Source organism: Nicotiana tabacum, chromosome 7, assembly GCF_000715075.1.
Source record: "Nicotiana tabacum cultivar K326 chromosome 7, ASM71507v2, whole genome shotgun sequence".
In the NCBI taxonomy this organism is placed as follows: Eukaryota; Viridiplantae; Streptophyta; class Magnoliopsida; order Solanales; family Solanaceae; genus Nicotiana; species Nicotiana tabacum.
Genome location: NC_134086.1, coordinates 35,875,178 through 35,897,660, shown reverse-complemented (window position 1 = coordinate 35,897,660; position 22,483 = coordinate 35,875,178). Strand labels below are relative to the sequence as shown.

Genomic DNA, 22,483 nt, shown 5'->3' with positions numbered 1-22,483 from the left:
TATTGATGTAGGAGGGTAGAGTTATTGCTTATGCTTCTCTTCAGTTGAAGCCCCATGATAAGAACTACCCCGTTCATGATTTGGAGTTGGCTGTCATAATTCATGCGTTGAAGATTTGGAGGCATTACTTGTATGATGTGTCTTGTGAGGTATTTACTGATCATCGTAGTCTCCAGCACTTGTTCAAGTAGAAGGATCTCAATTTGAGGCAGCGGAGATGGTTGGAGTTGCCAAAGGATTATGATATTATTACATTGTACCATCCGGGAAAGGCCAATATGTTGGCCGATGCTTTGAGCCAAAAGGCGGTGAGTATGGGGAGTTTGGCATATATTCTAGTTGGGGAGAGACCTCTTGCAGTTGATGTTCAGGCCATGGCCAATCAGTTCATGAGGTTGGATATTTCGGAGCCCAGTCGGGTAGTGGCTTGTGTGGTTTTTCGGTCTTCCTTATATGATCGCATTAGAGAGCGCCAGTGTGATGATCCGCATTTGCTTGTCCTTAAGGACAGAGTTCAGCATGATGATGCCAGAGATGTGACCATTGGCGATGATGGGTGTTGAGGATGTAGGGCCGGATTTGTGTGCCCAATGTAGATGGGCTTCGTGAGTTGATTCTAGAGGAGGCCCATAACTTGCAGTATTCCATTCATCCGGGTGCTGCAAAAATGTATCAGGATTTGAGGTAGCACTATTGGTGTAGGAGAATGAAGAAAGACATTGTGGGATTTGTAGCTCGGTGTCTCAATTGCCAGCAGGTGAAATATGAGCATCAGAGACCGGGTGGCTTGCTTCAGCGGATGGATATTCCAGAGTGGAAGTAGGACCGAATCACTATGGACTTTGTAGTTGGACTTCCACGGACTTTGAAGAAGTTTGATACTATTTGGGTGATTGTGGATCGGATGACCAAGTCCGCGCACTTCATTCCTGTGTGTACTACCAATTCTTCAGAGCGGTTGGCAGAGATCTATCTCCGTGCACTTCATTCCTGTTGGTTTGAGCCAGGTGAGGCTAGGCTATTGGGGGACTGACTTGGTACAAGATGCTTTAGAAAAGGTGAAGGTAATTCAAGAGAGGCTTCATACAGCACAGTCGAGACAAAAGAGTTATGCTGATAGGAATGTTCGGGATGTGTCCTACATGGTTGGTAAGAAGGTTCTGTTAAAGGTTTCACCCATGAAGGGTGTTATAAGATTTGGGAAGAAAGGTAAATTAAGTCCTTGGTTCATTAGGCCTTTTGAGGTACTTTGGAGGATTGGGGAGGTGGCTTATGAGCTTGTTTTTTCAGCCAGCTTGTCGAGTGTGCATCCGGTATTTCATATTTGTATGCTCCATAAATATATTGGGGATCCGTCTCATGTTCTGGATTTCAGCACGGTTCAGTTGGTGGTGATTTGACGTATGATGTGGAGCCAGCAGTTATTTTGGAGCGTCAGGTTCGCAAGTTGAGGTCAAAAGATATAGTTTCAGTGAAAGTGCAGTGGAGAGGTCGGCACGTGGAGGAGGCTACCTGGGAGACTGAGTGGGGAGATGCGGAGCAGATATCCTCATCTGTTTGAGGCTTCAGGTATGTTTATTGACTCGTTCGAGGATGATCGTTTGTTTAAGTTGGGGAGGATGTGACGACCCGGCCAATCGTCTCATGAGTTGCCACTCCATTTCCCTCATTTCTGCTTCTTATTGCTTTGTCTATCGATTCTATGTGTGATCGGGTTGGTTAGCTCGGGTTCGAAAAGGTTTGAGAAGGTTTGAGACACTTAGTCTCTTTTGAAAAAGTTTATGCTGGAAAAGTCAACCAGATGTTGACTTATGCGTTAGAGGGCTCGGATGTGAGTTCCGATGGATCGGTTAGCTTCAGGAGGTGATTTGGGACTTAGGAGCGTGACCAAAATGGGTTTTGGAGGTTCGGAGTAGATTTAGGCTTGAATGACGAAGTTCTTATTTTGGCAATTTCTGGTTAGTAGGCGAGATTTTGATATAGGGATTGGAATGGAATTCCGAGAGTTGCAGTAGTTCCGTTGTGTCATTTGGGATGTGTGTGCAAAATTTCATGTCATTCGGATGTGGTTTGGTTGGGTTTTTGATCAAAAGCAAAATTCAGAAGATTTTTGGAAACTTAGGCTTGAATCTGATGTGTTTTGGTTGATTTGACATTGTTTGAAGTGTTTTGAAGATTGGTACAAGTTTGAATAAGGTTATGGGATATGTTTGTGCTTTTGGTTGAGGTCCCGGGGGGCCTCGGGATGAGTTCGGATGGTCGACGAGGGAGTTTGAGATTTTGTGAAGTTGCAGATTTTTCTGCTTCTGGTATTGTCGCACCTGTGGATTGGGGACCGCAGGTGCGATGCCACAGGTGCGAGGATGGGAGTCGCAGAAGCAGAAATGATCTAGGGAGGCAGAAACCGCAGAAGCGGTTAGGAGGATTGCACCTGCGATGTCGCAGATGCGAAAGCATGGGAACTTAAGTCAAAACCACAAAAGCGGTTGGTTGACCGCAAATGCGGTACCGCAGAAGCGGTAAATTGGCCGCAGATGCAAAAATTCCTGGGCCAGAAGGTATAAATTGTGTCCTTCGCAATTTTTGAGCTATTTCACCATTTTTAATTCGGCTTTGGAGCTTTTTGGACGATTTTGAAGAGGGATTTCAAGGGAGCTTCATTGGGGTAAGGATTTTGGACCTAAAACGCGTTCCTATGGTATTATTTCACGGATTAGGCTTGTAATTTATGGAATTTAAGGATCAAAGTTTAATGAAACTAGGGCTTGGAAACTTAGACCTTTGATTGAGGATTTAAAGGACCATTTGGGGTCAGATTTCAGAACTTTTGATATGTATGAACTCGTGGGGAGATAAGGAATCTATTGATGTAAAAATTATCGAATTACGAGGCATGAGTCCGGTGGTCGGGTTTTGGTAATTTTGGGATTTGTGTCGTATATTGATTATTTTCGCTTGGGCTTCGTTCCCTTAGCATATTTTTGACGTCGTGATTCTAATTTTGGATGGATTCAACACGAGTGGAGGCCGCTTCGAGGGGAAAAGGTGTCACGGGCTAGAGATTTGACCGGATTGAGGTGAGTAATGATTGTAAATGATGTTTTGAGGGTATGAAACCCCGGATTGTACATCGTTGTGCTATATTGAGGTGACTCACATGCTTGATGACGAGCGTGGGGTCGTGCACTGTTGGGAATTGTGACATAGTTCGTCCCAAATGACTATTTTACCACGTATTTGACTGAGATTTGTTTGTGAACATCATGTTTTTGGCCGAATGCCAACTATTTGAAACATTAGGGGATTGTTATTGGTATTTCCTCATTGCTTTTGACTTTATACCTGTACTCGATCATGTTATAATTTACCGTTTTCATAACTCAGCCATGTTTACTCTGTTTTAACATACTAAATGATATTTCAAATAATATTTTGGGATGAGCACCATGTTTTAATGTTGCCTGAATGACTTATGTTAGGCAAGAGACTTACCTCATCTCAAAGCTCACTTTTCGGTCACAAATTTCGGTCTAAAGCCTCAACTCGGTGCCGAACAATCCGAAACTAGTTAAATGTTATATAATTTAATCAATAAATTTTCAAAAGTTCAGAATTTAACTATTAGAGTAGTTACCTAAACCCAATTGGAAGATTCCTAAAATTCACCCCTAGGCCCACATGCCCGGTTTCCAGAAATATTCGAAGATAAATATTACTCATAACCTCACAAACTCAAATATATAATTTTCACTAGATTCCATAACCATTTTCGTGGTTAAATCCCATTTTTATCAAAATCCATGTTTTTCATCTAAACCCATAATTTTCACAATTTTACATATTAAAATCTACCCACAATCGATGTATTTAACTCACATTATATAGAGATTACTTACCTCAAAGTGCTAGAACTCTCGAAACGCGTAAAATAACAATGAAACTAAGGATCGCACCCCAAAACTAAATTAAATCAAATTATGAATTTCAAGTTTCTAATTCGCTCCGAACGTGCCGAATCATACTTAAACTACTCAGAATGACACCAAATTTTGCGTGCAAGTCTTAAATCACCACACGAAACTAATTTCGGTCTCAGAATCCCAAACGGACCTTGATAACACCAAAACCTACTCCAAACCAAATTTAAAGAACTTTAAAAACTTTAATGAGCCAACTTTCACTATTAGGCACCGAAACGCTCCCGGGTCATCCAAAACCCGATCCGAACATACGCCCAAGTCTGAAATCATCATACAAACCTATTGGAATCGTCAAATCCTGATTCCGATTTCGTTTACTCAAAACATTGACCGAAGTCCTTAGCCTTTTAAAGCCAAACCAAGGAACCAAGTGTTCTGATTTCAACCCGAACCCTTCCAAATCCCGAACTAACCATCCCCGTAAGTCATAAAATAGTTAAATCACATATTCAAAGTCTTATTTAGGAGAACGGGGATCTATAAGGAAAAATAACCGGTCGGGTCGTTACATTCTCCACCTCTGAAAAAAATATTCGTCCTCGAACGGGTCTAGAATCATACCTAGAGTGCTGAATAAGTGTGGATATCTGCTCCGCCTGTCCTCCTAGGCCTCCCAAGTCGCCTCCTCGACTGGTTGGTCCCTCCACTGAACCTTTACTGCGAAAATCCTCTTGGACCTCAATTGGCGAACTTGCCTATCAATAATAGCAACTAGCTCCTCCTCATAACATATGATCTCATCTAATTGAATTGTGCTGAAGTCTAACACATCTGACCTGTCGGCATGATACCTCAAGAGCATAAACATGTGAAAAACTGGATGAACTCCTAATAGACTAGGAGACAAGTCAAGCTCATAATCAACTTGCCCAACTCGTCTCAACACCTCAAATGGACCTATAAACCTTGGGCTTAACTTGCCCTTCTTCCTAAACCTCATGATACCCTTCATCGGCGAGACTTTAAAGAGAACTTTCTCGCCCACTATAAATGATAAATCTTGTGCCTTCCGATCCGTGTAACTCTTTTATCTAGATTGTGCTGTGCAAAGTAGCTCTTGAACTAACTTTACCTTCTCTAAGGCATCCTTCACCAAATCAGTACCATATAACTTAGTCTCACCGGGCTCAAACCATCCGATGGGAGAACAACATCGTCGACCATATAAAGCCTCAAATGGAGCCATCACGATGCTGGAATGATAACTATTATTGTAAGCAAACTTGGCCAAAGGCAAGAATCGATCCCACTGCCCTCCAAAGTCAATCACACAGGCTTTGAGCATATCCTCCAAGATTTGAACTGTCTGCTCCGACTGCCCATCGGTCTGCGGATGAAAGGCTCTGAGCTCTACACGGGTCCCGAACTCACTCTGTACTGCTCTCTAGAAATGCGAATTAAAATAAAGGGCCTATATCCGAAATCATGAAAATAGGCCCGAACAATATGTAAATTCGGGCCAACTTCTCTAAAGAATATGTAGTCACAATCGGAATGAAGTGTGCCGGCTTGTTCAACCTTTCGACAATGACCCAAATTGCATCAAACTTCCGCAAGGTCCACGGAAACCCAATTATGAAATTCATGGTTATGCGCTCCCATATCCACTCAGGTATAGTTATCTGCTGGAGTAGGCCAACTGGCCTCTAATGCTCATACTTAACCTGCTGACAGTTTAGACACCTCGCAACATACTCAACTATGTCATTCTTCATCCGCCGCCACTAATAATGCCGCCTCAGGTCGCTGTACATCTTCGTAGCACCTGGATGAATAGAATACCGAGAAATGTGTGCCTCCTCTAATATCTTCTCCCTTATGCCATCAACATTAGGAATACATAGGCGACCCTGGAGTCATAAAGCAGCATCCTCAGCAATAGTAACCTCCTTGTCGCTACCCTGTAGTATCGTCTCCCTGAGAACCAACAAGTGCGAATCATCAAATTGGCGATTCTTCATCTGCTCGAATAGTGAAGACTAGCAACAACACATGCAAGAACTCGGTTGGTCTCTGAAATATCTAACATCACAAGTCTGTTAGCCAAGGACTGAATGTCCAAAGCTAATGGCCTCTCCTATGTTAATATGAATGCTAAACTATCCATACTCTCGGCCTTTTTGCTCAAGGCATCCGCAACTACATTCGCCTTGACCGGATGATAAAGGATGGTAATATCATAATCCTTTAGTAACTCAAGTCACCTGCGCTGCCTCAAATTATGATCCCTCTGCTTGAACAAATACTGCATGCTGTGATGAGTGTAAACCTCACAGGACACCCCATAAAGATAATGCCTCCAGATCTTAAGAGTAAGAACAATCGCGGCCAACTCCAAATCATGTACAAGGTAATTCTTCTCATGGGGCTTCAGTTGACATGAAGCATATGCAATAACTCACCCCTCCTGCATCAATACACAACCTAAGCCAACGTGTGAAACGTCACAATACACAGTATACATCTCCAAACCGGAAGGCAATACTAGAACTGATGTCGTAGTCAAAGCTGTCTTGAGCCTCTGAAAGCTCGCCTCACAATCATCGGACCAATGGAACAGAGCACCCTTTTGGGTCAATCTAGTCAAAGGTGCTACAATATATGAGAAGCCCTTCACAAACCGGTGATAATAACCTGCTAACCCCAAGAAGCTCCTAATCTCAGTCGCTGTAGTAGGACGAGGCCAACTCTGAACTGCCTCGATATTCTTGGGATCTACCTTAATACCCTCGCTTGATACAACATGCCCCAAGAATGATACATAATCTAGCCAAAACTCACACTTGGAGAACTTAGCATATAGCTTCTATTCCCGCAAGGTCTGAAGTACCACTCTCAAATGCTACTCGTGCTCCTCCATACTGCACGAGTAGATCAAGATGTTATCAATGAAGACAATAATAAATGAATCAATATTATGGCCTGAACACCCTGTTCATCAAGTCCATAAATGCTACCAAGTCGCTAGTCAAGCCGAAAGAAATCACTAGAAACTCATAATGGCCATATCTAGTCCGAAAAGCAGTCTTCGGAACATCCGAATCCTGAATCTTCAACTGATGGTACTCCAATCTCAAGTCGATCTTAGAGAACACCCTGGCACCCTGCAACTGGTCAAATAAATCATCAATATGTGGCAACGGGTACTTGTTCTTGATGGTAACTTTGTTCAACTAGTGATAGTCAATACACATCTATATAGTCCCATCTTTCTTCTTCACAAATAACATTGGTGCACCCCAAGGTGATATACTCGATCTGACGAACCCCTTTGCTAGCAACTCCTCAAGCTATTCCTTCAACTCTTTCAGGTCCATGCGGTACGGTGGGATAGAGATAGACTGGGTACCTGGAGCCAAATCAATACAGAAATCGATATCACGATCTAGTGGCACGCCTGGAAGATCAGAAGGAAACACATCGGAGAACTCCCAGACTACGGGCACTGAATCAATCGCCTGAGTCTCTATAGTACTATCCCGAACATAAGCTAGATAAGCCAAATAACCCTTCTCGACTATGTGTCGAGTCTTCATAAAGGAGATGATCCGACTAGGTGTGCTGACAAACGAACCCTTCCACTCCAATCTAGTCAACTCTAGCATCGCCAAGGTAATAGTCTTGGCATGAAAATCAGGGATGGTGTGATATAGAGACAACCAGTCCATGCCCAAGATGACCTCAAAGTCGGTCATATCAAGCAACAGAAGATCCGTCCTAGTCTCATAACCACAAAATGTAACAACACATGACCGATAGATCCGATTCACAACAACAGAATCACCCACAGGAGTAGACACATAAACAGGAGAGCCTAGGGACTCATTGGAAACACCCAAGAAATGAGCAAACAGAGATGAGAAAGATGAATATGTAGACAATGGATCAAATAGTATTGAAGCATCCCTACCGCAGACAAAAATAATACCTGTGATCACGACATCTGAGGCTACTGCATCTGGTGTGGCCAAAAAAGCATAGAACCTAGCTGGAGCGCCACCTGACTGGCCTCCACTTCTAGGACAACCCTTACCCACTTGCCCTCCACTCTGGCGGCCGGACGGGTGGTGGGATAGCTAGTGCTGTAATCATAGGCTGCTGACCCTGCTGCACTGCCTTGTCCCGAAGCCTAGGGCAGAACCTCCGCACATGACTGAGATCCCGCACTCAAAACAACCTCTCGGTACGGTGTTTTGCTGACCTGAAGTCTGACCCTGAGGGCCTGAATACCTACTGGAAGGACCTTGAATAGCTGGTGGGCAGTAAGAACTCTCTGGCATGGCGCTAAAATAAGGTCATACTGGAGCACCCTGAGGAGGCGGTGGTGCTGGATATACGGTCCTACTGGACTGACCCCTCACGAACTAACCTTTACCCCCAGCCGGGCACCTCTAAAATCTCCGAAATATCGAAATCTCTTACCCCTCGCAGTCTGCTCTCATCTACACTAACGTATACTATCGATCTTATGAGCTATCTCCACAACTAGCTCATAAGAAGTCCCCATCTCGACCTCTCGAGCCATAGTGGCCTGAATACCCGTGTGCAATCCCGCAACGAACCTTCATACTCTCGTTGCATCAGTAGGAAGTATCATAAGTGCATGGCAAGACAACTCAAAGAACCTTAACTCACAGTCAGTCACTAACATCTGACCCTGCTAGAGCTACTTGAACTAAAACCGCAACTCTTCCCTCTGAAAAGGTGGAATATATCTATCCATAAAATACGGGTGAACCGGTCCCAAGTCATGGAAGGAGAATCTGCTAGTCTACCGAGGAGGTAAGACTTTCACCACTACGAGCCCTAACCTCCAACTAGAAAGTAGTGAAATTCACCCCGTGGGACTCCAATATGCTTATGTTGTGCAGTCTGTCCCTGCACCGATCAATGAAGTCCTGGGGTCCTCATGCCGCTCACCTCCAAATACAAGAGGATGAAGTCTGGTCCATCTATCCAAAAGCTTCTGCGGCTCGCCGACCGCAGCTAGTCTGGGCTTAGGTGTAGCTGCTGCTACTGGCTGGGCTCCACCCATGGGTAGTGCGCCTGGGGTCTGATACACGGTAGATGCATGACCTGGAGCCTGAGCGGTAGGGGTATGTGCTCCCCATCCTGCTTGTGATGTGGCCGGGTCTGCTGGAAATAAACAAGCCTGAGTCATAGTATCCATGAACTGTAGCATATGGCCCATGAACTCCTGGAATAGGTTCTGACATGAAGTCTACTGGGGCTGGTTCTGCTACAGGCACCTCGCCCTACTCCACAATAATAGTATCCTCTACTAGATCCACTAGTGTCATAGCTGGAGCAACTCTTGGACGTCCTCGTCCTCTACCATGGGCTGGAGCCCTCCTCTGGCATCTGCCTCTGCCTCTAGCAACAGGGGGAGCAGCTCCTCCCTGATCCGGAACATCAGTTGTGCGCGTCCTCACCATCTGTGAGAGAATAAGGGAAAGATACTTAGTACCACATCAACTGCACGATAGGAGATGAAGAAAGAGTAGTTTCCTATCACCCTATAGCCTCTTGAAGATAAGTACAGACGTTTCCGCACCGATCCACAAAACTCTATTAGGCCTGCTCATAACTTGTTAGACCTACGTGAACCTAGTGCTCTGATATCATATTGTCACGACCCAATTCTCTTATAGGCCGTGATGGAGTCCAGCGCCGCCGCTAGGCAAGCCAACAATGAGCTAACTACGTGATTCCCTTTTTAATAGATTTTCAAGTAATTAAACTTTTCTTAATTTAAAAGATTTAATAAACAACAGGTTTATAATAAATAAATCGAAAGCAGCTGAGTGCAATCATAACCATAGAAATAATCCAAAATCACAAGTCTACTAGTGTGTGCCAAGACTTGATGTCATAAGTATATGAGCACAAATAGATTATACAAAACTCTAGTTACTGTCTGAAATAAAAATAGACAGGAATGAAAGTAGAGGAGGGATTCTAGGATGCTGCGGAATGGCTCAAGAGAGCAACTCACCACTAGGCTTCCTGGTAACGAGGGTGCGCGCCGGTATGGTCGTCAGATGCACATACCTCAGATCATGCACGATTAATGCAGAAGTCTAGCGTGAGTACATAAACAATATATACCCAGTAAGTATCAAGTCTAACCTCGAAGAAGTAGTAAGTAGGGGTCGACTTCGATACTTACTATGGGCTAACAATATAAATACAGAAATTCTAAATAAACATTGGTTACGTAAATAATAACAATAACTCACTAACAAGCAGGAACAATTAATTTGTTTACAAATTAATAAACTCCAGGTAAATTCCTGCCATTAAATGGTTCTTAACCTCACAAACAACAAAGTAATATCAAGTATAATTAGGCTCCGAGTATTAATAAGCACGAGTTATGCCGAGGTCATTTGGCTCGATCCAGAATAACGTATACACTACCGAGGGACATGCGACATGATCCATAGATGCATCTATTCTATTGTCGAGGCATTCGGCCCACTCCACAAGAAGAGAGAATACTTTATAAGTATTTGACTTAACTATTATTACAAGGCCGATACACAATGTCATACAATTTCCATTAACGATTAAGTAATCCGCTCAAAATTGAAGCAAGTGAAATACAGCCTCTTTACAATTTCTCTAACAAGTTCTAATATAATTTAGACATTTTAAATTAGCAAGTAGGTGTAAACATTACAAATAATTCATGATTTGGGTCCTGAACTACCTGGACATAAGCATAAACAGTAGCTACGCACGGACATTCGTCACCTCGTGCGTACGTAGCCCCCACAGTTAGAAACAAATATCAATTAAATCACCTATGGAGCAAATTTTCTCTTACAAGATTAGGCAAGAGACTTACCTCGTCTCAAAGCACACTTTACTATCACAAATTTCGTTCTAAAGCCTTATCTCGGTGCTGAACAATCCGAAACTAGTTAAATGTTATATAATTTAATCAATACATGTTCAAAAGTTCATAATTTAACTATTAGAGTAATTGCCCAAACCCAATTGGAAGATTCCTAAAATTCACCCTCGGGCCCACGTGCCCGGGTTCCAGATATTTTCAAAGATAAATGTTATCCATAACCTCACAAACTCAAATATATAATTTTCACTAGATTCCATAACTATTTTCATGGTTAAATCCTATTTTTATTAAAACCTAAGTTTTTTATCTAAACCCATGATTTTACAAATTTACATGTTAAAATCTACCCATAATTTATGTATGTAACTCACATTGTATAGTGATTACTTATCTCAAAGTGTTAGGTGAAAACCCCTCTTCAAAGAGTTCCAAAATCGCCCAAGAGAATGAAAATTGAGAAGAAATGGCCTTAGTCCCATTTTTAAAACAAGACACAACCCAACTACCCCTTCTTCGCGAACGCAAGGCCAACGACCCATGCCCCTGAAATTACCCATGGCGAACGCAACAGGGGCTTCGCGAAAGTGGATGCTTGCTTGGACTACCCTTCACGAACGCGAGGGCTTCTTGTCGAATGCGAAGAATAACAACGACCAAAGCCCAGCCCAGGCTCCTCTACGCGAACGTGAAGGCCATATGTCCCAAACCTTCGCGAACGCGGGCTGGCTATCGCGAATGCGTAGCACAAAAATCCGCCAGCCCCAATTCCTTCATCGAGAACGCGTGGATCGTTCCGCGTTCGCGAAGAAGCAAACCAGAACTGAAATTTCTGGTTTTTCCAACTTAGCTCCAGGTGGTTCGGAACACACCCGAGCCCCTCGAGACCCCGTCCATTTGCACCAACAAGTCCATAAATATAATACGGACCTGCTCGAGCTCTCGAAACATGTAAAATAACAATGAAACTAAGGACCACACCCCAAAACTAAATTAAATCAAATTATGAATTTCAAGTTTCAAATTCGCTCCAAACGCGCCGAATCATACTTAAGCTACTCGAAATAATACCAAATTTTGCGTACAAGTCTTAAATCACCACACAAAATTATTTCCGATCTTGGAATCTCAAACGGACCTCGATAACACTAAAACTAGTACCAAACCAAATTTAAAGAACTTTAAAACCTTTAGTGAGCCAACTTTCACTATTAGGCATTGAAATGCTCCCGAGTTATCTAAAATCCGATCCGAATATACGCCCAAGTCCGAAATTATCATATGAACCTATTGGAACCATCAAATCCCGATTCTGAGATCGTTTACTTAAAACGTTTACCGAAGTCAAACTTAGCCTTTGAAAGCCAAACCAAGGAACCAAGTATTCCGATTTCAATCCGAACCCTTCCAAATCCCGAACTAACCATCCCCACAAGTCATAAAATAATTAAAGCACATACAAGGAGACTTATTTAGGAAAACGGGGATCTAGAAGGCAAAACGACCATTCAGGTCGTTACAGTTCCTTTCATGAGCCATTGGTTGGAATTCTTGAAGTTTTCTTGGAGGAGTTTTGAAATATTTGAGTTCTTGGGTTGGAGAGAGTTTTTGATACTTTGAGGGAGAGACTTCTTCTAACGTCTTGAATTTGAAAGAAAGAAACGTGCGTAAGAAGAAATGAAAGAATTTGCTCAAGCAATTCTGTTACAAAGGGGTCAAACTATGGTCAAACTAACCAACTTCCCTTTCTTCTTTGATTTTATTGTTTGGGATTAGCTACTTTTATTTAACAACATAAAAAATTTCTGACTTTATTATTTTAGTTAGAGTGTGCAAAGAAAATTGATAAACAATACCAAACCGATAGTCCGCGTCAAATCGGGAAAAAAATCCGATTGTGGTTTGGTATTGAAAAAAAAAAATTCGACCATAATTGGTTTAGTTTGATTTTAACAAACTGAAACCAAACCAACTTGATAGTATATTTATACAATTTTTAAAAATATTTTATACATATAAATATTTATTGTAATGTAATTTATACATATTTCTTAAATTTTTTCACAGTCTTATCTTTTAACGTATTATTTCGTGTTTGGACTTAACATTCTTGAATGGTAAATAAATTTTATTGCCCATAAATGTAGTAACTCAAATAAAGTTCAAATCAATACTAATGCCAACAAGAAATTCAATTCAACACTAGGAATGATGATAGTGTTGGATATCTATTTTTTTAAGTTTGGTTTATAATGAAAATACATAATTAGTTTATCTTTTCTTATAGTATTTAGTTATGTAATTAATAATACTTATTTACTATACTTATTTTAGCATGGCCTATATAGTATTTTTAGATTATGTTAATTTTTTTTATAGCTTATTAATTAGTAAAATTTACTTTATGTAATTTTATTATCTTTGTTATTGAATATTTTAGTATAATGCTATGACTTATCTCATACTATTATGTTATTTTCTTGAAAAATATACTACATAGTTGTACCTTACTACGACTAAAGAAATATTTGGAGCATAACTTACATATTTTGTGCTATGAAGATTTACCGGAAAAAATCCGAAAACCTGGAAAAAACTTGGGAAAAAATCGAGATTGAAAAACCCGACTTTGTTGGTTTGGTTCGGTTTATAGATTTAAAAATCCGACACTATTGGTTTGGTTTGATAATTGAAAAATCTGAACCAAACCGACCTATGTACATCCCTAATTATAGTTAATTAAGTTCATTTAATTTAATGTGACAAAAAGGTTTTGTGACTTTAGTGCTATAGTGAGTAAAACTCACTTGAATTTTTAAGCAATTTGCACATAATATAGCAATTTTAATGTGTTAAAAAAATAGTTTGGTTCTTTACTGTTATGGTGAATAAAATTCAATTAATATGACAAAATATAATTTTGTGATTTTAAGAGGTCGTTTGGTTTAGACAAGAGGGGTTGCTCTGATGGTAAGCAACCTCTACTTCCCACCAAGAGGTTGTGAGTTCGAGTCTCCCCAAGAGCAAGGTGGGAAGTTCTTGGAGGGAAGGATGCCGGGGGTCTATTTGGAAACAACCTCTCTACCTCAGGGTAGGGGTAAGGTCTGCGTACACACTACCCTCCCCAGACCCCACTAAGTGGGATTATACTGGATTGTTGTTGTTGTTGTTTGGTTTAGACTCACGTTATGCAAGGATTAGTGGTCTGGGGCTTGAAATGCAGGATTATAATACAAGGATCGTAATGTAAGACTTATCTATTATTGGATCTTTGATCTATTCTATATAAAAATTATTATACAATGCATATTTCAAAAAATAAAATGTTAGTTTCTTCGAAATAATTAAGTATTGAGTATTACATGTAGGTTATTTTTGTCTTAGAGCGTTAACCCATGTATTACTAATTCCATATTCTTGCTCCACATTCTATCACACATAAAATAATATTGTACATACATTCCAACATGACTTATGCAAATATTAATTAAATAAATAGAATATTGAAACTAGACATTATACAAATAGTTCTTTGTTTTATGCGGAATGAAAAAATGAAATCTATGTTGTACATAAGTTAGTGCAAGATTTAATATGGAGATTAAATCCTGTCACGATCTCAATCTCCCTCCGTAGGATGTCGTAATAACACCTAGTCTTTAAGACTAGGTAAGCCTAATATACATGAAAAATTGACGGAAATAATAATAAAACACCCAATTAAACCAACAGCTATCATAAAAAGGACTCCACAATACAACTAAATATAACTCCCAAAATCTGGTGAGACCGAGTCACAAGCTCTATACGAGTATACTGAAATATTCCTATACAACAGTATCTATAAAAGGAGAATGAAATAAAAAAAACTAGATAAAGGGTGACTTTGAGGCCTGCGTACACCGACAGATATATCTTGATATCTCCGATCCAAGCTCAACTCACGGATGCTTAGGCTGGTATAAAGTACCTGGATATGCACAAAAAGATGTCAGAAGCGTAATATGAGTACATCGCAACGGTACCCAGTAAGTATCAAGCCTAACCTCGGTAAAGTAGTGACGAGGTTAGGTCAAGACGCCTACTAGAATAAATAAAGAAAATGAACATGTATAGTACAATATAATAATGAAAACAGGAAATGAAACAATGAAGAAATACGACAAGGTAAGCTACATCGAAGGTCAAGGCAATAAAGACATCACAGAAGAAGCACATAATAAGAATGCAAAGAAACAATGCAGACAAACACAAGTGATATAAATGTGTCACGACCCAAATCTTCCCTCCGTGAAATGTCATGACGGCACCTAGTCTCTACGACTAGGTAAGCCTACCATTTGCGGAATAATAAAAATAAAAGCATAAATTTAATAACTAACACCCACATATAATTAAATAACTGATATAAATGTCGCTTGGCATGTACAATAACTAACTCTCGAATATACACAAAATTTCCCCAAGACCCAGAATATCATAAGTCACAAGTTTCTAAGAATTTATCTATTTGTTTCAGTACATCAGTACCTAGAAGAAGTAAAGGAGGAACAACATAAAAGGGATAGAGGAGGACTCCGAGGTCTGCGAACGCGGGCAGATGTACTTTGAAGTCTCCGGAGCAGCAGCAAGTATGCAACTAACAGCACGACTGGTAAGAGGTACCTGGATCTGCACACGAAACATGTGCAGAAGAGTAGCATGAGTACACCACAACAGTACAAAGCAAGTGCCAAGCATAACCTCGGTCGGGTAGTGACGAGGTCAAGTCAGGGCCCACTGGTATATATGATAAATAAAGCAGGAGAATAGAGTAATATAATAAAAGACTGGAATTTAATGAAGAGGAAAACACAGCTAAATGATAGTACAACACACAGAGATAAAGCAGCAGGGGATCTCCTGAGGTACCGTCTCGTAGTCCCAAAAGTAAATATGCAAGGAGATCTCCTGAGGTACTGCCTCGTAGTCTCAAAAGTAAATGTGCAGGAGGATCTCCCGGGATACTGACCCGTAGTCCCAAAGTAAATATGTATGGGAATCTCCCGGGGTACCATCCCGTAGTCCCAAAGTAAATATGCAGGGGGATCTCTCGGGATACCGTCTTGTAGTCCCAAAGTAAATACACAGCTCAAAACAATAAAAATAACAGTTAGAGCAAGAAATCCTACAGTGTAGACTAAGTACAAGTCAATGAAGAAGCAAGAAATCCACTAAGAATGTTGCACAAAGTTCATATTGTAGACATGTGATTTTTGACCCTCCCCAAGATTTTTCATATTTTAGCACGTAAATATTTAATTTAGGCCTAATATATCTATTTCAACTCATTTTTACTCTTTTACTTTATTTTATTACCAGAAAATAAAAATTACAAAAAAAATAATTTCATTAATATTTTGTAGTCATTTTTAATCTTAAAAAAATACCAAAAAATAGGTTTGTTTAATGATTAATATTATTTTAATAGTTATTTTACTTAAATAGGATTAATTAATAAATGTGATCGTATTTTTAATCTCGTTTACCGAGAAAGGATAAAACTTGGGCTCGAGCAACCCATTTTTAGGCCTAATTTTGGACCTAACCCATAATTCCTAGGCTCATACCCCTAACCTACTTCCTACCCCTATATAATAGTACCTACACCTAAAAATAAAGGGAATACTGGAAATGGGCGGAACAACAAAAAATAGGCTAAGGACAAAAGGCTGACAAGCGCCGCAATAGACCTAGGACCTCCGCCCGTCATTCGTCTTCTTCGATGGACATAGAGATTGGCAGCCGCATCTCCAAACACAACACATCGATCAGACCCCTCATCAAATCATCTTCGTCAACAAAATCGAACCACCAAAAAATCGAAGAGCAGCTTTCATCACCCAAATGACCACCTTCCGGCAGCCTGAAACTCCATTAAACTAAACTCCACGAGCTCAGCAAACACTGAGAGTGAGCTAAAAATAGCTCCCAACCACCGTAAAAACTAGCACCAAACCACCCCGAAACAACAACTATTTTTACCCGGAAGTTCGAGTTTTTCTTCCGGCAAGTTCGAAGTCATTCGAGCATCATGCTCACAGGTCCGGTCCATCGATCTCGGCGTTAAAGTTTGGTTTCAAGTTTCTGTTGTTTGTTCGACTTGAGAAGTGCCGATGTGATATTTAAATCAAAAAATTTCAATATAAAAGGTTCATCTCTCTCACTCATTTCTTTTATTAGTTGTGTTGATTAATTATGATGTCAAGATTGATTAAGCTTTCTGTTATGTTATGTTTAGTTGCGTTATACAATACAGTGTATATATGCCTGTGTGTGTTTTGTGTGTTTCTGTTTGTATTTTATCTATTGTCACAATATTATAATTGATATCTTTCCTGTTAAATACTATGTTGGGTTCGATACCCAAGTAGATGTTTTCTTATTTTGATTTGCTTATTTGATTTAATATTTTGAGTTACATGGAAAACTAATCACTTGAGTATTAAGAATCCTGTTTATGTTTTTTGATTAAGTTTGAAATTAAATGTTGTTGCCATACGATTTGGTTGTAAAATTATCTTGGGTCGTGAAGATTTAGCAATTAGTTGGGGTTGATTGACTTGGAATAGTTCCGCAATAATGTCTTGTCCATAATTCTTGGCCTACAATATTCTCAAACCTTAGAAAAATATTTGAACTCATGCGCGCGTAGTTGCTTTAGGCGTGTTAATTAAATTGTCATAGCTACGGGTACGGTTCCCGTGACGTAGTTGTGACACTTAATTTCCAAAATTCGGGGGTACATTTATGTGACCTGTCCCACATTTTAATCTTATTAATTAAATAAATACGTTGTAGATCGTGGGTACGGTTCCTATGACATGATTCACAAATGTGTAATCAATAATTAGTTGTATAACAATTAGATTATTAAAAGCGGTTTAAAAGGAATAAAATGCACATAGGTTTCAAGAGTGTATTAAAATCAAAAAATAGGCCAATTATAACAGTAGCGACCGTGCTAGAACCAGAGAACCCGGGAATGCCTAACACCTTCTCCCGAGTTAACAGAATTCCTTACCTGAATTTCTGTGTTCGCGGACTATAAAACAGAGTCAATCTTTCCTCGATTCGGGATTGGAACCGGTGACTTGGGACACCATAACTTATCCCAAGTGGCGACTCTAAGTGTTAAATAAAAGAAGGTGTGACAGCTCTGGCGACTTTACTGGGGAAAAGAACCCAGAATCTCTGGTTCAGGGTTCAAGAATTCGAGCTTAGAATAATTGTTATATTTGGCTTTTATTTATTATCTAGTTTTAATTACATGTTTGGGCCTAATGTGCTAAATGTTGCTTTTTACCGCTTTGATATTACCTGAACTGGATATAAACTGCTATGAAACCCTTCTTTTCTCATCTTTGGGGATGTGCACGCTGGCGTGACTCCTCTTCTGTTAGTGTCATACCTTAAATTAGGAAGAGGCTCGGACAAGTTACAAAGCCGAATGGCCTTTTGGTTCCCGGTACGTAGCTCTCCCCGGCTCGAGTTGCCCGCTCGGGTACATAAGTCTAGAACAACATACCTAGGTTTTAAACTTAAAATAACCCAGCTTCATGCCGGATCCCTAGTAGGAACGCTTGATTGCATCACGTGCATTTGACTTTGGGGACTCAACACAGGGGTTGGGTCCATCTAGGACAGGTATACCCAAAAATAAAAGACCATCCTGACGCATCCTATGTGCTACACGTTGCATTTTTTCAAGGGTAAAAGGGTCATTTGCGGACCAATGATAGCTGAGGACAAATGAAAAAAAGGAAAAAAGAGAGGGTGAAGTGTGAGGATAAAGCGAGTAGGGCCCAATTATATTTTCTGCCACATTTTTGTTAAGAAAAAAAGAGCCTAAAAATTCAAAAAAAAAAAAAAGATTTTGCACTTTTTCATCATTTTCCGAAATTCAGAAAATCAAAAAAGGAAAAAAGAAAAGAAAATCCAAAAAGAGTTTATATGTTTCATCATTTTTCAAAAAAATAAATATATTTTCTCTAAATTAGTTGTTTTTTTAGTTCTCACCAGTATCCAATCTGCCCGAACTACGCATACCTGATTCTCATCTTCGGGGCGTGATACGTAGGCAACCCACATAGGGTCCAGTCTTCCTAGTAAATCTGAGGTTCTTGGCTTCGCGGAGTCGTAGCCAAATCTTGCACGTTTAGCCATTTTTAGCCACATAGGTTAATTTTTGAAAAATAGTCACAACCATGTCTTGCATGTGTCTAGTAGGGAATGTTATTATCTCACATAGTGTTGGTCTTAATTTTCTCTTACAGGTGTGGATCTATTTACCGGAGTTTGGGCATGACAGATGCCTTAGGACCATCCAGTCAAGATCGCTCAGTCAGGAGTTGCTTTAGGAAATTCTTATTTTTTTTTATGTTTTGAGTATGTTTTTCTTTTTATGTCGTCTTTTACTTTCTAATTTTGTACAGTAATGTCGAGTTTTTTGTTATTGTACTTTCTACTTTGTATTTGAAAAAGCATGGTGTAACTCGAAAATTCAAAAAAAAAAAGAGATTTTGCGTTTTGTATTTCCGTTAGAAATTTTCTTTAGAATACTAATGCAAAAATATTTTTGAGTTGGGTTTTTCTTTAGGAAATCAATATCTAAACTCAAAATAAAAATTATTTTTATATTTCCTTTAGTACATTAAGATTAAAAATTCAAAAAGAAAAGAGAATTTTCTTTTAGTACCTCTTTTAAAAGTTTTCTTGTAAGGTGTTAATTCCAAAATCCAAAAGGATTTTCTTTTGAGGTGCTTCTTTGGGAAATTAATGAAAACTAAAAAAAAATTATTTTCATTAGAACTTTAGCACATTGTACATGGAAAATAAAAAAAACACCTCATCTTTTATTTATCTTTAGAATTTCTCCTTAGGTAATCAAAAACTGAAATCCAAAAATATTTTTTTATCTTGTTCATTTCTCGTTTCGAAATCTTTTTCAGGGATATCAAATGAAAATTCAAATATTTTTTCTTTGGTTTATTGTTTAGATTTCCTTCCTAAAAAAAAGAATCAAAAAAAAATATTTTTTTTCTTCTAGAGTTTTTTTCTTAATAATTTCTCATAGAGTATTTGTTTCAAAAAAAGAAAATATATGCTCGTTAAGCTTGAGTTTAGAATAGGTTATAGAACATTAAGTCAAGGAAATTCAAAAAAAATCTGCTTCTTTTATTTCCATTTTATCATTAGAGTAATCATTAAGGTAAAAAAAAATAAAAAAAATAAAAAGAAAAAGAGAACGTTAGTTTGTTTACTTTATTCCCGATCTTCCCGAACTACGCAAAGATCTGATTCATGTAGTGTCATGATACGTAGGCAACCTACATAAGGTTCGATCGAAATATATTTTTTATTTATTAAAAGAAAAAAAGAGAGAGAAAAAATCATAAAAAAAACAACAAAAAAAAGAAAAGAAAAAAGGGGTGAAATTATGGGACGTGAGAAATGAGAGGAAAGAAAAAGTGATAATTAGAAAAAAACAAGAGGAAAAAAAATGAGCAAGCAAGTGCTAAAAGCAAAGATAAGAAAGGATTGAAATGAACAAATTGAGATGATGCCAACTGACCTTCGTACCCTCGAAGTCATTTTAGAACCGATAACTGTGGCTAGGTGTATTGCACATAAAGTGAGATTATCTTATGTTAAATGCCCTAACGCTAACGTGATGACTTCATCTTCATAGTAGAAAGGTGGTTGGTTTGTAGTTCTTAAAGTGGTAACTCTTCTCTACAACATAAGGTCGAAAGGCAATGGCAGATGACAACAGACTGAGTTGGTTGATACGGGTGCCCAAAAGCAATTGGTTGAACATGACATTGGGTTGGTTGAAGAGGTGAGGAGGTTAAGATAACACATGGCGGACATGTATCGGGCTTGGATGACTGGGAAGGCACCACCCCCGCCACCACTTACCTTCCTATATGCTACTCTTACCCATACTTCGGTCATAGTGCCAGATGATTCCCCATACTCTCCATATTTTCCCGCTTATCATAGCTTTCCCAACCACCTTAGTAGCTCAATCACTCGTCCTCCAATTATCTTTCCCCAAAATTGCCCTCCTGTCATATCCACTATCCCCAACAATGAACACCCATTCAAAGCTCATGATACCCAATATTACCCCTCAGAGGTTTCCCACAAGGTTCCTGACTCGTACAATCAGAGCCTTCAAAATAAGCCTCATGTTGAAAATGAAAAGTTCACAGGAAAAGAAGGGCAAGATGAGCTATCCAGAAAGCTGAAAGGGTCTAAAATGCCAAAGCTTAATTTGTATGATGGACGTGGAGATCCAGTAGCACATCTGAGAGGTTACTGCAGTGAAATGAGAAGTGTTGGCGGGAAAGGTAATTTGTTGATGGCATATTTTAGTGAGAGCTTGACTGGGGCAGCCTTGCAATGGTATACTCGTCAAGATGTCAATAAGTGGCATGCATGGGATGACATGACTCAGGATTTTGTTCGACACTTTCAATACAATATAGACATTACCCCAGACCGCTCCTCCCTATCTAAGATGGAAAAGAAACCGGAGGAAAGTTTTAGGGAGTTTGGGCTCAGATGGAGGGAACAAGCTGCTCGGGTCAGTCCCCCGGTTGGTGAAGAAGAAATGGTTGAGCTTTTCCTACAAGCCTAGGGGCCCACCTACTTCAGTCATTTGATCCCGGCCTTGGGTAAACCTTTCAGTTATGTGGTAAAAATGGGAAGATGGTAGAGAAAGGAATCAAGTCAGGCAAATCATGAGTTATTCTGCATTGAAAGATACTACAGAAGACATTCAAAACATCTCAATAAGTCTGGGTGGAAAAAAGAGAAATAGAAAAAATGTTGTTGAGCCCCGCCAACGACGGGATCCAGTGGGCATCCCTGCTCAACGCTTTCAGCCTCAATACCGACCCCATGAACATCCCCAAACTCCACATAATCCACCCTAGTATTATCCGCTGAACAACATCCGGCCATCTGTCCAACCGTTAGGTCACTCCCTAGGGTGAGCACCAGCATCCCAAAATTCTCGTACGCCTTCACAGCATTTTCAAGCAACCAACAATTCTAGAAAACTGAGGCATGGAGGGAAACAAAGGCAAAAATATAATCACGCCCATCGGAGAATCCTACGCAAACTTGTTTGAGAAATTAAAACATTCTGGCCTGATTGAGCCGCTCCTCGGCTATATTCCGGACCCATATGCAAAAGGTTTTGATCCTACTGTACGGTGCATGTACCACTCTAATGTCCAAGGTCATAGCATTGAAGATTGTCGTACTTTGAAAAGGGAAATAGAAAGAATGATTCAAGAAGGGATAATTGTGATCAAGGACAGTGACAGGGAGCATGAGAATTCTCTTGGGAACTTGCTGGCTAAAGTTAATGATATTGAAATGGTAATGGTCTTGGTAATATTGATGTGGAACTCAGTGGCTAAGATGCCGAGCTTGGCAATTGGAAAGACGCTCTTTTCTTGGCTAGCCAGGGAGGAGCTCTGGTGGTTTATTTTGTTGTCATTTCTGTTGTCCGGGTTATTTCAGGGTTGTAATCCGGATATTGTCTTGTCACTCAAACCCTCCTATCCTTTTATTTTGCCTAGTTCCTTTA

At 39.8% G+C, this 22,483-nt stretch overlaps 1 long non-coding RNA gene across 1 annotated transcript; it reads left to right on the top strand.

The window, feature by feature from the left end:
• The first annotated feature begins 16,615 nt into the window (after positions 1-16,615).
• On the top strand, positions 16,616-19,414 carry LOC142182672 (uncharacterized). Its single transcript, XR_012711557.1, has 2 exons — positions 16,616-17,030; positions 19,155-19,414. It is a non-coding gene; the product is annotated as an uncharacterized LOC142182672 (long non-coding RNA).
• Positions 19,415-22,483: the final 3,069 nt, after the last annotated feature.